Source organism: Equus caballus, chromosome 4, assembly GCF_041296265.1.
Source record: "Equus caballus isolate H_3958 breed thoroughbred chromosome 4, TB-T2T, whole genome shotgun sequence".
In the NCBI taxonomy this organism is placed as follows: Eukaryota; Metazoa; Chordata; class Mammalia; order Perissodactyla; family Equidae; genus Equus; species Equus caballus.
In genome coordinates, this window is record NC_091687.1 from 99,369,939 (window position 1) to 99,382,478 (window position 12,540).

The 12,540-nt window shown below is 40.3% G+C and overlaps 1 pseudogene; it reads right to left on the minus strand.

The window, feature by feature from the left end:
- Positions 1-1,496: 1,496 nt before the first annotated feature.
- LOC100051573 (serine protease 1-like) lies at positions 1,497-5,828 on the minus strand (annotated as a pseudogene).
- Between the last annotated feature and the right edge of the window lie 6,712 nt (positions 5,829-12,540).

Sequence of the window (12,540 nt, forward strand, 5' to 3'; positions counted from 1 at the left end):
GCTTAGCACTGCTCCCTACAAATGTGCCATCCAGAGTTACAAAGGGATGGAAATTGGTAATAGGGGGACATATCTTCCTATACTTTCCTCTCCCAAGATATCTGTTATGGACTGGATATTCGTGTCCCCCCCAAAATTCATCTGTTCTAACTAACCCCCAATGGGATGGCATTAGCAGTGGGGACTTTGGGAAGTTTAGATGTAGTCCTATGGGTGGAGCCCCCATGATAGGAGGAGTGTCTTTAGAAGAGGAAGAGACTAGATCTAGCTCTCTGGGCCGTGTGCAAGAAGATAAGGCAAGAAGGCAGCTGTCTACAGCCAGGAAGTGCCCCTTCCCATTTCCTGTGGCACATTGATCTTGGACTCCTTAGCCTCCTGAAATGTGAGAAATCCATGTTTGTTATTTAAGCCAATTTAAACTATGTATTTTGTTATAGCAGCCTGAACCACTAAGGCAAAATTCTCCTTCATCTTACCACTGGGCTGAAAACATTTTCCACTTTCAAACCTCGTTCACCTACTCTAATGTTTCTATGCCCAGACTCCATGTATCTTTCCCTTGATCTATTTCAGATATGCACATGAATCATGTCTTGGGACATATACTCCAAACCATCTTCCAGATGATCCATTGAACAACCTAGAGTTGGGGGAGCAGTGTTGAAAATTAAGACCTACCTCTACAGATAGGGCTGAAGAGATCAAATAACACCTCTGTAGCCAAGACTTTTATGACCTTAGGATAATAGATCTGTTTTCTCCAAACTTATCTGCATTTGCATTTTTTTATTTTTTGCTTATAGTTCGGAACAGTACATAATTTGGGTTGGTATTTGGGGATTCTGGTTGTGAAAGAGGGGCCAGATTGCCTGCAGACATCACACCTACTATAGCAATAAACCCAGTTAGAAACAAGAAAGGTCCTGGAGACCTGGGATACAGTGGTAGGTGAAACCATGAAAAATGCACGAAATCTGTGGTTTTTAAGACTTTATTCATCTAGATGTTTCCCTTATCTAGCCTCAAAGAGTTTTAGAGAGATTAGACCAAAAAAGGGAAAGAACAATGTCACAGTAGTAGCAATGCCTTAGGAATAAGGATAGCTGGTGCTTCACCTCAGCTTTGCTATGAACTAGTTGAATGACTTTGGGCAGTTGATTTTAACTTCCTGCACTTAGTATCATTATCTGTTCAAAACTGTGATGGGAACGGTGATCCTAACCTTATTCATCTCTATATCTCCAATGTCCCACACAGATTCTGGCATAGAGGAGGTGATCAGTGCATTTATTTTGATTAGGTTGAATGAGTAACTAAATATCTTTTTAGGTTTTATGTTCATATAATACTTTGATTCTATGTCCACTTTCTTATTCAGCAGATAGTTTCAAGAGAAAGTACAAAAATACAAAGTAGAGGACAATTCTAGGACATATTTGGTGTAAGACAAATGTTTTTATTAAGCTATTGTTTTCAGGCATAGGAGGAAGGTGAAGTTAACTAACAGGAGATGGATTATGAAGAGAGAATGGTGTAGAGTTGGCAGCAATGGTCTGCTGAATCCAGTCCACATAGTTGCAGACCTTGGTGTAGACACCAAGTTTGCCTTTCAGAGTTCAGCCATGGCCCCAGGAGACAGTACCCCGGAGCTCTCCGTTGCAGACCACAGGACCACAAGAGTCATACTGAGCAAGTCAGAGGAGACAATTAGAACTCTGAACTATGCCCAGATGGGAGAAAGCCTCAAAGATGTTCCTCCAGTATCTTGAAGACATCATCAGGCTACTGATCTTCCATGAAGAACTCTTCTTCCCCTGGAAATCCAACCCTCAATCTCCATACTACATCCCGTTCTTTTTTCTCCCTCCTTCTGGCTCCTCCTCTTTCTTTCCTTGGTTGCAGACCTGTAGGGCCAAGAAGAGTGAGGGCTGTGGAGTGTAATGCTGCCCAGCTAGCCCTGCTGCTTTCAAAGAGCTTCTTTCTACAATATACCTCCCAGGATGGCATCTGGATGTTTTTTGCATATAATCACTGTGTATCTTTTGCTCTTAACCCTAACCCTTACTATGGCATAAAGGAAATCCATCATTTATCCCAAGTCTATCCCTCACCCCTCAAAATCAGTCCCAGAGACAGCTTTTCAATCTTCTGTGTTTCAGGAAAGGGTAAATATCATGGAGATGCACGAGGCTGAGTTGGAGGAAGGAGTGAAAAGAAACTAACCTGGCAGGAATCCTTTCCAGACTCCAAGAAGCCTGTACAGAGCATGCTGTTGGTGATCTGGCCAGATAGGCATTGTGGCAAACAAATGTTGGAGAGGATGGGAGCTTCCAGACACTGCAGGAGATCAGAGAGGTTGACTGTTGGGTGCAAGATTGAAAATGGAAGATTACCCATGTGATTCCTGGAAATTTCTTTCCCAATCTCTCTCTCTCCCTTCTTTCACAATACTCCTGCTCTTTCTCTCAGATTGCCAGTAACTGCTACTTGGGAAGAACAACTTTTATTTGGAAGGTGTTCCAATCAGTTTTTGGTGAGGAAGATTGTCCCTGAGCTAACATCTGTTGCCAGTCTTCCTATTTTTCTTTTTTCTCCACCAAACCCCAGTACCTAGTTGTATATCCTACTTGTATGTATTTCTAGTTGTTCTATGTGGGATGCCGCCACAACATGGCTTGACGAGCTGTGTATAGGTCCGTGCCCGGGATCTAAACTGGCGAACTCCAGGCTTTTGAAGTGGAGCACGTGAACTAACCACTTGGTCATGGGGCTGGCCCCTTCCAATCAATTTTAACTCACCAGTTATTCTCTCTGTGATACTAGGCTTCAGTGACCCCAGATTTCAAATCTACAGACCTTATTTCTTAAGCAGGTCTATCCTTCAGAAAATACCAAATCCCTGAGCCTCTGTTCTGTTGACCTTCTCAGTTTCTAGTTCTCTGCAAATCAGTAATTACACATCAGATGAACACCTAGCTCTATATAATATTCATTTTTGTTGTGTTTCCAGCAGAGGAATCTTCCTCATTTCAAGTCATGTATTCTAAAACTCCATATAGCCACAAACTATACTCTGTGAACCTTGCCTTGAATGACAGTTTGGAGTAATTGACCTGAAACATGCCTTTCACCTCTAGGATTCTCAGACTTGCTGCCTCTATTCCAGGTGACACTTACAGCCATTGCTCAGGGTGTTGCCCCAGCCAGAGATGAGGCACTGGTTACTAGCAGCAGCACAAGATCTTGGCTGAGAGTTTGTAGATGTTCAGGAGCTGATAGTGGCCTGGGAGCTCAGTTTAATCAGCAGGATGTTATTATCAATGGTGTTTTCATTGTATTTGGGGTGGGGGATGACCATGGCTGAATTAATGAATTGTTCGTTGCCCTTAACGACTTCAATGTTGTATTCTCCCAGATGCACCTGGATTCAGCTGGATTAAAGGATTACAAGTTTCCTAAGTATCCAACTTGAACTTTTCCCCCTTCCGAGGACACCCTAGTCATGAGCATAATACAGGCATCATTCCCTTCAAGCATTTGCAGTCATGGGTAATTGTGCCCTTAATGTAGTCCTACCAGATATGGTGCACGTTAGTGTATTTCTTAGGTAGGTGCCACTACAAGTACAGACTTACAGCCCACAATCTTGTGAGAATATTTAGGTTTAGGAATAGAACCAAAGGATGCCAAGAAAACAGTGGGAGGTGAAAGGGAACTACACAGCACCTGCCATTTCTCCTCTGGTTGGGACTATCAATTACTGTAGGGAGACATGACAGGAATTCGAGGTCTGACAGAACATTAAGGGAGTAGAATGAGTTGTTATTTTTAGTGATGACTGTAAATTGCATATGTGTTATCACCTCCATATGCCATCTTTTCCTGGTTGAGCTATAATGATTAGGACTATTTACTTGTTAATGCTCTTAAGCTAGTTCCAGTCCTACTTCATCACTCAGTATTTCCCCTCCTGTGTCTTTAGTACCATCATTTGGAAGGACATCAGGGAACTCTAAGTGTACCTTTCCATGAGAAAGTCCCTCAATACATCATACAATTTCTGGGGAGAACAATGTGGCTTTTAGAATCTGAATGCTCACTACTCAAGCATAGCTCTATAATTTACCCTGATTGTGGTTTGGCAGGGCCGGGGAATGAGTTGATCTTAGAGAACAGGGATGTTTGTCTTGTTTATTTGTGACTTGTAGCAGTGACTAGCAGACACAACCCACAGGTCGTTGATGAGGGAGCCACCACAGAGGTGGTAGCCAATGTTCAGAGATACCTGATAGAGGACGGAATTCTCCTGACACATGTAGCCCCTCTCCAATCTTGTCATCATTTTCATTGAAGAAAGAAACTGACAGAAAAAAGTTGGAAACTATCCATTAAACAGATCATCTTGGAATTTCTACTCACCACCAAGTTTTTGCAGATTAACCGGAAAATAGCAGATAATGTTTTCTTGTCACACATAGTTGGAAATGGTGATTTAAACATAAGCTTTTCAAGATGTTATTATTCTATACCTTTAACGTATTCTACTTATACTATTATAAGTATCTAATTTTTATGCATTAAATTTTATAAAGATACTGCATTCTTTTACATAGGTACCACACACACACACAAACTCATATACCTTCATTCACATACACACACATGGATCAGAGACTCTGTACATAAGAAATACCCTGGACACCAGTACTTAAGGATATAAAGAATACTTTTTACCAAAACCCTGCTCAGCATCCATGGAAATAGGCATTCAATAAAGCTCTGTTGTACCCATGGTGTTGTTTACTTGTGTGGCTGGTAGGGCACAGATATCCCCAAGAGGTAACAGAAAGGAAGCTTTAGAAGCCACCTGGGAATATTCTGGTCGGGAAGAAAATGGCAGTTTGTACTTTTGTTTCCCTAATTGCTCTTCATGGTTCTCGCCTAAAATTTTCAGGAAGTGATTTCATAGAACATTATAAGCTTTCCCTCTCCAACCTTTCCACTTATCCCAATTATCTTTCCAATGTTTTCCAATTTATTCAGTATTGTGAAGTCTGGCCACTGATTTATTAAGCTTCTTACAGCTTCAAAAGTCTCTAATTATATTATATGCTCCCTATTATTTAAATAGTTTAAAATAATTTTGGGAAAGACATTCCCAGGTGTATAGAAAGGTGTATTGAATTTATGCCTGCCCAATTAGAGAAAATTTGCAGTAAGTTTTAGTAATATAACATTTAGTAGTATAAAAGTAGAAATAGTCATTTCTTTATTTCCTTCAATAATTGAATGGCATGTTACATTATGCCGCAGAGATTTCATTAGCAAAGATGTTGTAAAACCCAGCCCATAACTTTCATTCACAGAAAATCAAATATCTTTGCCTGTTAAGATGTCCTTTAGTACAGAGGAGACTCAGGCTCTGACCCTCATGACCTCTTCAAGGAGCACAAGATTAGTCATTGGTCTCAATTATTAACTCCTAATCCTTAGAAAGATCGAAACAACATTTACTTAATGTTGACCATCCTTTCGTTGTCTCTCATCCTTCATAGATTTTACCTTGAAGTTCAGGGCTATTCTGCCTTAGCCCATCTACCCCGATCACTCCTGCTCACTGTGATCTTTCCCCATATAGTGAGATTTAATTATCTGTAGACACATGTATTACACACTGTTGTTTTGAATTTATAAGTCTCTTGAGTACAGAGATTGCTTTCAACATTCCAGAGTACAAACTTAAATATGTGACAGACACCTACTAATTCATTTATTGTTGGAGACTCACCAGTGGCTCCCAGGAGAGCAAGGAAGAGAAAAGTCTTCATGGTTACTCAATGGATCTGGACCACAGACTAGGATGAAGAGTTTTCATCCACAGCTGTTTATTTCTACCTCATTGACACTCATGGCCACAGGTGACAGTAAAGTGATTTCCCTGAAAATTCAGAAACCCAAATTTAGAATTCAATTGTGCCTACTTGAAGATAATTCAGTGTTAAATTTAAACATCAACCTTTGTCTTTCTTTCCAGAAGTTTATGGAAATGGAAGTAATGGACCCACCTGGTTGGAACTGTTCCCCATAATAGAAAAGTAAGTTGGAGTAAGGTCACCCAACAGGGCTCCAAGTGTCCTGATTCCCAGACGAAATTCTTGGGTATTTGTCTTGCTTAACTGTGAACCTTCATCTTGAGTACTATCTTGAGAAATTGGAGCTGGTGCGTTTAATTAAAAATATACAGAATATAGCCTGCTGAATGAGATGGCACAAACCACCCACATGAGGTCAGCAGAGTTCCCTCAGCACTCAAGCTCCCTCTTTGGGGTAGTTAATACCTTGGGGTTGTTTTGATTGAAGGCTTAATTTCTTTCTTTCTTTTTTCTTTTTCCTTTTTTTTTTTTTTGAGGAAGATTGGCCCTAAGTTGACATCCGTGCCCATCTTCCTCTACTTTATATGTGGGATACCTGCCACAGCATGACTTGCTAGGTGGTACATATGTCGGCGCCTGGGATCTGAACCGGCAAACCCTGGGCCACCAAAGTTAAGTGCGAACTTAACCTCTATGACACTTGGGTGGCCCCTGAAGGCTCAATTTCAATACACCCACACAAAGAAATAGTCAAAAGATTTGTTACTCACAGATCCCAGAGGCGAGGGGGTGCAACTGAGCCAGGGAAAGGGCAATCCTCAGGTGCCAGGTGAGGAACTAGCAGGAGGTAAGAGAGCAGGGCAACAAGCATCTCTTATTTCTAAGGTGGTTTGCATGGAGGTCATTAACTTTTCACGGGCTCCACTTTAAGTAGTTATTTTTTAAAAAAGCAAAGCTGGTCTTGGGGTGGGAATCCTAAGCTTCAGTCCATATCTAAATGTCCAGACTCTGGGTGTGAGCGGGGTTGTCATACTGTAAAATGCCTAGGCAGCAACTCAAAATGAACATTTTTCTCATCACAATTGATCTTGGGATGCCTGGACATTAGTCTTTAGGGAAAATCATGGGCACTTTCTGAATGACGGAGATATCAAAAGTCACTGGCAAGGTTTTGGTCACCCAGCGCATGAAACATTTAAGCATAGAAAAAATGCCAATCAGCAATATCAACAGGCAAACAACTGTTTGAAATCCTGTCCGTAACTGTCTCTCTCACTTGCTGGGGTCAAGTCAAGAAAATAAATCTAGGTCCTTGGGTAAGATTAAGGTAGGTATTTGATTGAAACTTGGGTCAGATTATGGAATACTTGTACCTGTTGGGCCATTTTTTGTAAGTTTGTCCGAATTTGTGCAGAATTATTAATAAACATGAAGCAAGTGGTACACTTTACAGCACATATACCCCCTTCCTTGGCCTATAGCTAATGTAAAACTAAAGAGTTACCCTAAACCATGTACAATAAAGAATCATGTTGTTGTTGCATTAAGGCAGGCTTTAGTGTAACAGCCCAACGTGTTGAACCAGCATGGCTACAGGTTAATGTTTGTTTTAATAATTTTTTCTTGCATGACCAGTGCTGCATTGCCTGACCCCGTCCCTGCGAGGCATAGTAACAGACCTACTCCCAACATAATGGGAGTGAATACTGCATGCTTTCGATGTGAGGGAGAAGAAGGAGAGAAGAATTGGGGGTCCTGTTCAGTGATTTTTAAGTGTGGTCCCAGGGAGGCTCAAGTACACCGGTATGAATATATAGGACTCCCTAGGAGTTGGCATGGAGGCAAACATGCAAGTACAAGATACGGTCAGGATTCCAACCCAGGAAATCTGGCATCAGAGTCTGTGCTGTTAACCACTATGCAAAACTTCCCTAGAAAGTTCACCAGAATCTGGAGACCAAGATAGTACAGAATTCCCGGCCAATGATAATAGAATTGAAATTTTTGGAGTGTTTACTATGTGTCTGGCACTGTGGACAGGATTTACATACATCAGCTCTTTCAATCCTCACCAACAACTTTACGAGTGTTGTTATGATTTTACCATTTTATAGATGGGGAGGATGAGTCTTAGAGAAGTTATTTATTTTGCTCAAAATTTTATAGCTGTTAAGTGGTTAATACAGCGTTCAAACTCAAGCAGCCTTATTTCAGGGTCCATGTCCTTCTCTGCAATGCCATAAATACAACAAAAGAGAACAATATGAACTCTACCAAACCAGGGGATGACTCTAGGAAGCACACGGAATTCTGAAAAATCCAAGAAATGGGTTCCTGGGACAAGAATTGTCAGAATTAATGGAGTATGGCAAAAATATCAAGAGTAAGTGAATCTCAGTGAGAACTAACTTCCAGCCACACATATCCAGACTCTACACCCACACAATATATATGTGAATTGCCTGCCAGGATGCTATTCCTGCTTTAGCAAATAATCTCTTCTGAAGAGATCCTTTCTGTTTCCTTTACTGAAATTTAGTTAATATGAAGATGATTAACTAGAAGGCAGAGTTTTTCAACCCCATCATTATTGACCTTTTGGGCAAAATAATTCTTGTTGTGGGAAACTGCCCTGCACACTGTAGGATATTTATCAGCATCTCTAGCTCCTATTTGTAGTTATGACCACAATAAATGGCTCTAGACACTGCTAAGTGCCCCCCACGAGTCAAAATCATCTCCAGTTGAGAACGACTGAGAAAATGAGAAAAGATGGGCAAAGTACCTTCTAAAAAGCTATAGCCAAGGGAAAGCGCCTTGAGCTCTAGGACAATTTAAGCATTCATTAACTGAAAGAATGGCATACAAGGCAGGGACATGTCATTCATTGATCCCTAACATCAGGAAATACTAAGGAGTAAGGGAAAGTGCGGGATTCAGAATGGGGAAGAGGAAGTCTTCTTATGCTGTTGAATTATCTTCCATTGCTGAGGGAGTTATTGGATGAGTTGTTGGAAGCTGTATGATTCTACATCACCCCTGGAACTTCCCCTAACCTCATGAGAGTTCTTGGCCCACATGAAAATCACAACATTTTAGAGCAGAGGTTTTCACAATAAGTGGCTCATGTGCTGCTATGTCCCAGAGGGCTGTCTCTGGTGTGTCCTGGGCATTATTACTTGAACCCCTTCTTCCAGGAAAAGAAAGAGTGAGGGTTGCTAGCTTTATCTAGGATCAATTGCAAATTCCCAAATCAACACCTTGAGCTAAAGAAACATGGACCTGACTGGCTGCAGTGTGATGATTCTTTAGTCATCTAAAGCAGTAGTGGGGATGTGGGGAAAATGTAAGTGATGGTTTCCAGTCTTCAATTATTCCCATGTTGCATGTAAACCACTTAGCACAGTGCCTGTAATGTAGTTACATTCTGATTTATAAACAGACTTCTTTTCCTGAGTCGCTTCTTAGGGAAAGATGTTGATATTTCGTGTGTTGGTGACTTTTTAATCTAATTCACAGTAAAATGAACATGTGTCATTTAGTGGAATAGCTATTTAAGTTAAAAAATGGTCATTTGTGCACTACCTAAAATCACGTTGAAGACTGCTATTGATGTACATTCCAACATGATACTAGGCTGACAAAAATGATACTAGGTTGGACAAAACCATGGTGGGAAAAACCAAAGATCCCTGATGATGGTGGTTGTAGTGGTTGCTGTGAGTGGAAGGGGTATGGAGGGGAGTAGATCTGGATATTAAGTGAACGCAGTTAGTATTCCAAGTGAAAGTGACCCCTATTGAAGAGGCCAGGAGAATACAGGATCAGTATGAGGTGTCTCTCTATATGTGTATGCGTGCTTGTCATTTATGTAAATTGAATGAAGAAATCTGAAGAAGATATCCTTGCATGATTGTATGGGAGCTTGGACCTGCAAGATGCCTTTTACTTCTGAGATATTGTGAATCATTCTGTGATGTTTGACCCTGGAGAATTGGTTTGAAAGTTCCAAGACTCAATATTATTTTTCTTTTTTTAGGCTGTTTTAATTTATTGACAACATTGGTTTATAACATTATATAAATTTCAAGTGTACTTCATATTTCAACTTCTGTATAGACTACATCGTGTTCACCACCAAAAATCTAGTTTCCAACTGTCACCATATGCACATGTGACTTTACCCCTTCCACCCTCCACATCCTCCTTCCCCTCTGGTAACCACTGATCTGTTCTCTTTATCTATGTGTTTGTTTGTTTGCTTCTCTTCCACATATGAATGAAGTCATATGGTATTTTTCTTTCTCTGTCTGATTTACTTCATTTAGCATAATACCTTCAATGTCCGTCCATGTTGTTACAAATGGCAGTATTTCATCTTTTTTATGGGTGAGTAGTATTCCATTATATATATATATATGTACTATATGTTCTTTATCTGTTCATCCATCAATGGGCATTTAGGTTGTTTTCAAGTGGTTGCTACTGTGAATAATGCTGCAATGAACAAAAGGGTCCATATATCTTTTGAATTGGTGTTTTCGTGTTCTTTGGACAAGTACCCAGACTTGAATAGCTAGATCTTATAGTATATTTATTCATAATTTTTTGAGGAACGTCCATACTGTTTTCTGTAGGAGTAGCACCAATTTACATTCCCATTAGCAGTGTATGAAGGTTCATTTTTGTCCACTTCCTCTCCAACACTTGTTATTTCTTGTCTTTTTATTTTTAATTTTTTTATTTTACATTTTTTGGGAGGAAGATTGTCCCTGAGCTAAAATCTGTTGCTACTCTTCCTCTTTTTGCTTGAGGAAGATTGTTGCTGAGCTAAAATCTGTGCCAATCTTCCTCTATTTTATGTGGGATGCTGGCACACTGGGGCTTGATGAGTAGTGTTAGGTCTGCACCCAGGATCTGAATCAATGAACCCTGGGCCACCAAAGCAGAGTGTATGAACTTAACCACTACACCACTGGGCTGACCCCTCTTTTCTTTTTAATATTACCCATTCTGATGGGTGTGAGATGGTATTTCATTGTGGTATTGATTTGCATTTCCCTAATAATTACTGATGTTGAACGTCTTTTCTTGTGTGTTGGCCGCCTGTATACCTTCTTTGGAAAAATGCCTGTTCAGATCCTCTGCCCACTTTTTAGTCAAGTTTTGTTGTTGTTGATGAAGATTAGCCCTGAGCTAACATCTGTGCTAATCCTCCTCTGCTTGATATGTGGGCCACCACCACAGCATGGATGATGAGTGGTGTAGGTCTGTGTCTGGCATCTGAACCTGCAAATCTGGGCAACAAAAGTGAAGCTTGTCAAACTTAACCACTAAGCCATGAGGCCAGCCTCAAGTTATTTGTTTTGTTGTGTTAAGTTGTATCAGTTCTTCATATATTTTGGATATTAACCCCTTATCACATATTATTTTTGAATATCTTCTCCCAATTGATAGGTTGTCTTTTGGTACCATTGATGGTTTCCTTTGCAGGGCAAAAGTTTTTAGTTTGAGGTAGTCCAATTTGTTTGTTGTTCTTTTGTTGTTCTTGCCTGAGGAGACATATTCTAAAAGAGTCTTCTAAGACTCATGTCAAAGAGCATACTGTCAACGTTTTCTTCTAGTAGTTTTATAGTTTCAGGCCTTACATTCAAGTCTTCAAGGAATTTGAGTTTTGCATAGTATAAGATAATGGTCTACTTCATTCTTTTGCATGTGGCAGTCCAATTTTCCCAATATCATTTATTAGATTCAATAAATATTTTTGTTCTGCACTTTATATGTGTGAACTTCTATTCTCAAAAACATCAATGGCTTCTTATTTACAACCAACTCTGAATATGCCACAGTGTGTGTGTGTGGGGGGGTCTCCTTCCTCAGTCTACTCTCATGAAAAGAGCCATGAGCAATGTATGGGGGATGCTCATATTCCTTTTGCCAAGCAGAGTGGATTCGTACCTATAACCAATGTGTAGGGAAACTTTTAAACAAGAATTCTCCTCCCTGAAAAATGATGTACTAAGAAACTTACTGAAAAACTGAAGTAAACAACCAGGGCAGGAAAAATACAAAAAGAAACAAGGTGCAAAGTACATGCTTGTGTGATAACCTTGATGCTAACCTCAGAATCTATGCTAAACTGAATTTCTAATCTTTGCTATATACAGGAAACCAGGGTTAGAGAACAGAATGATCTTTTTTGGTAAAATGAACCCTGGAACTGATGCAGGGATGGCGAGCCGAAGAGTCAAAAGAAAGATTTCTTGGACTCTCAAGGTCTGGCAGTAGTACTCTTTTATTTAGAGAATAGTATGGAATAGCATGGGGACAGGACCCATGGGCAATAAAGAGCTGCTGCTCTGAGTTGAGGGTTAGGGCTAAATTTATAAGGCACGGGTACACGACTTATTTTTACTGGAAAAAGAAAAGATGATGTAAAAAGTCATTAAATGATTTCAGTGCAGATGGGGTCTGGTTATTGTGCAGTCGTATAACTTTAGATACGAATCTGGTCATACAGATCGGCATGTAGGTGAGGATGCCCTGGGCTTCTCTCCCTGGGGCAGCCTTAATCTACATCAGAGCCACACCTAGGTTTCCTTGAGAACCCTCCTCAAGGATGCAATTAATTTGAGAGCATTTCTACTTTAGCTACATGTGATTCTCT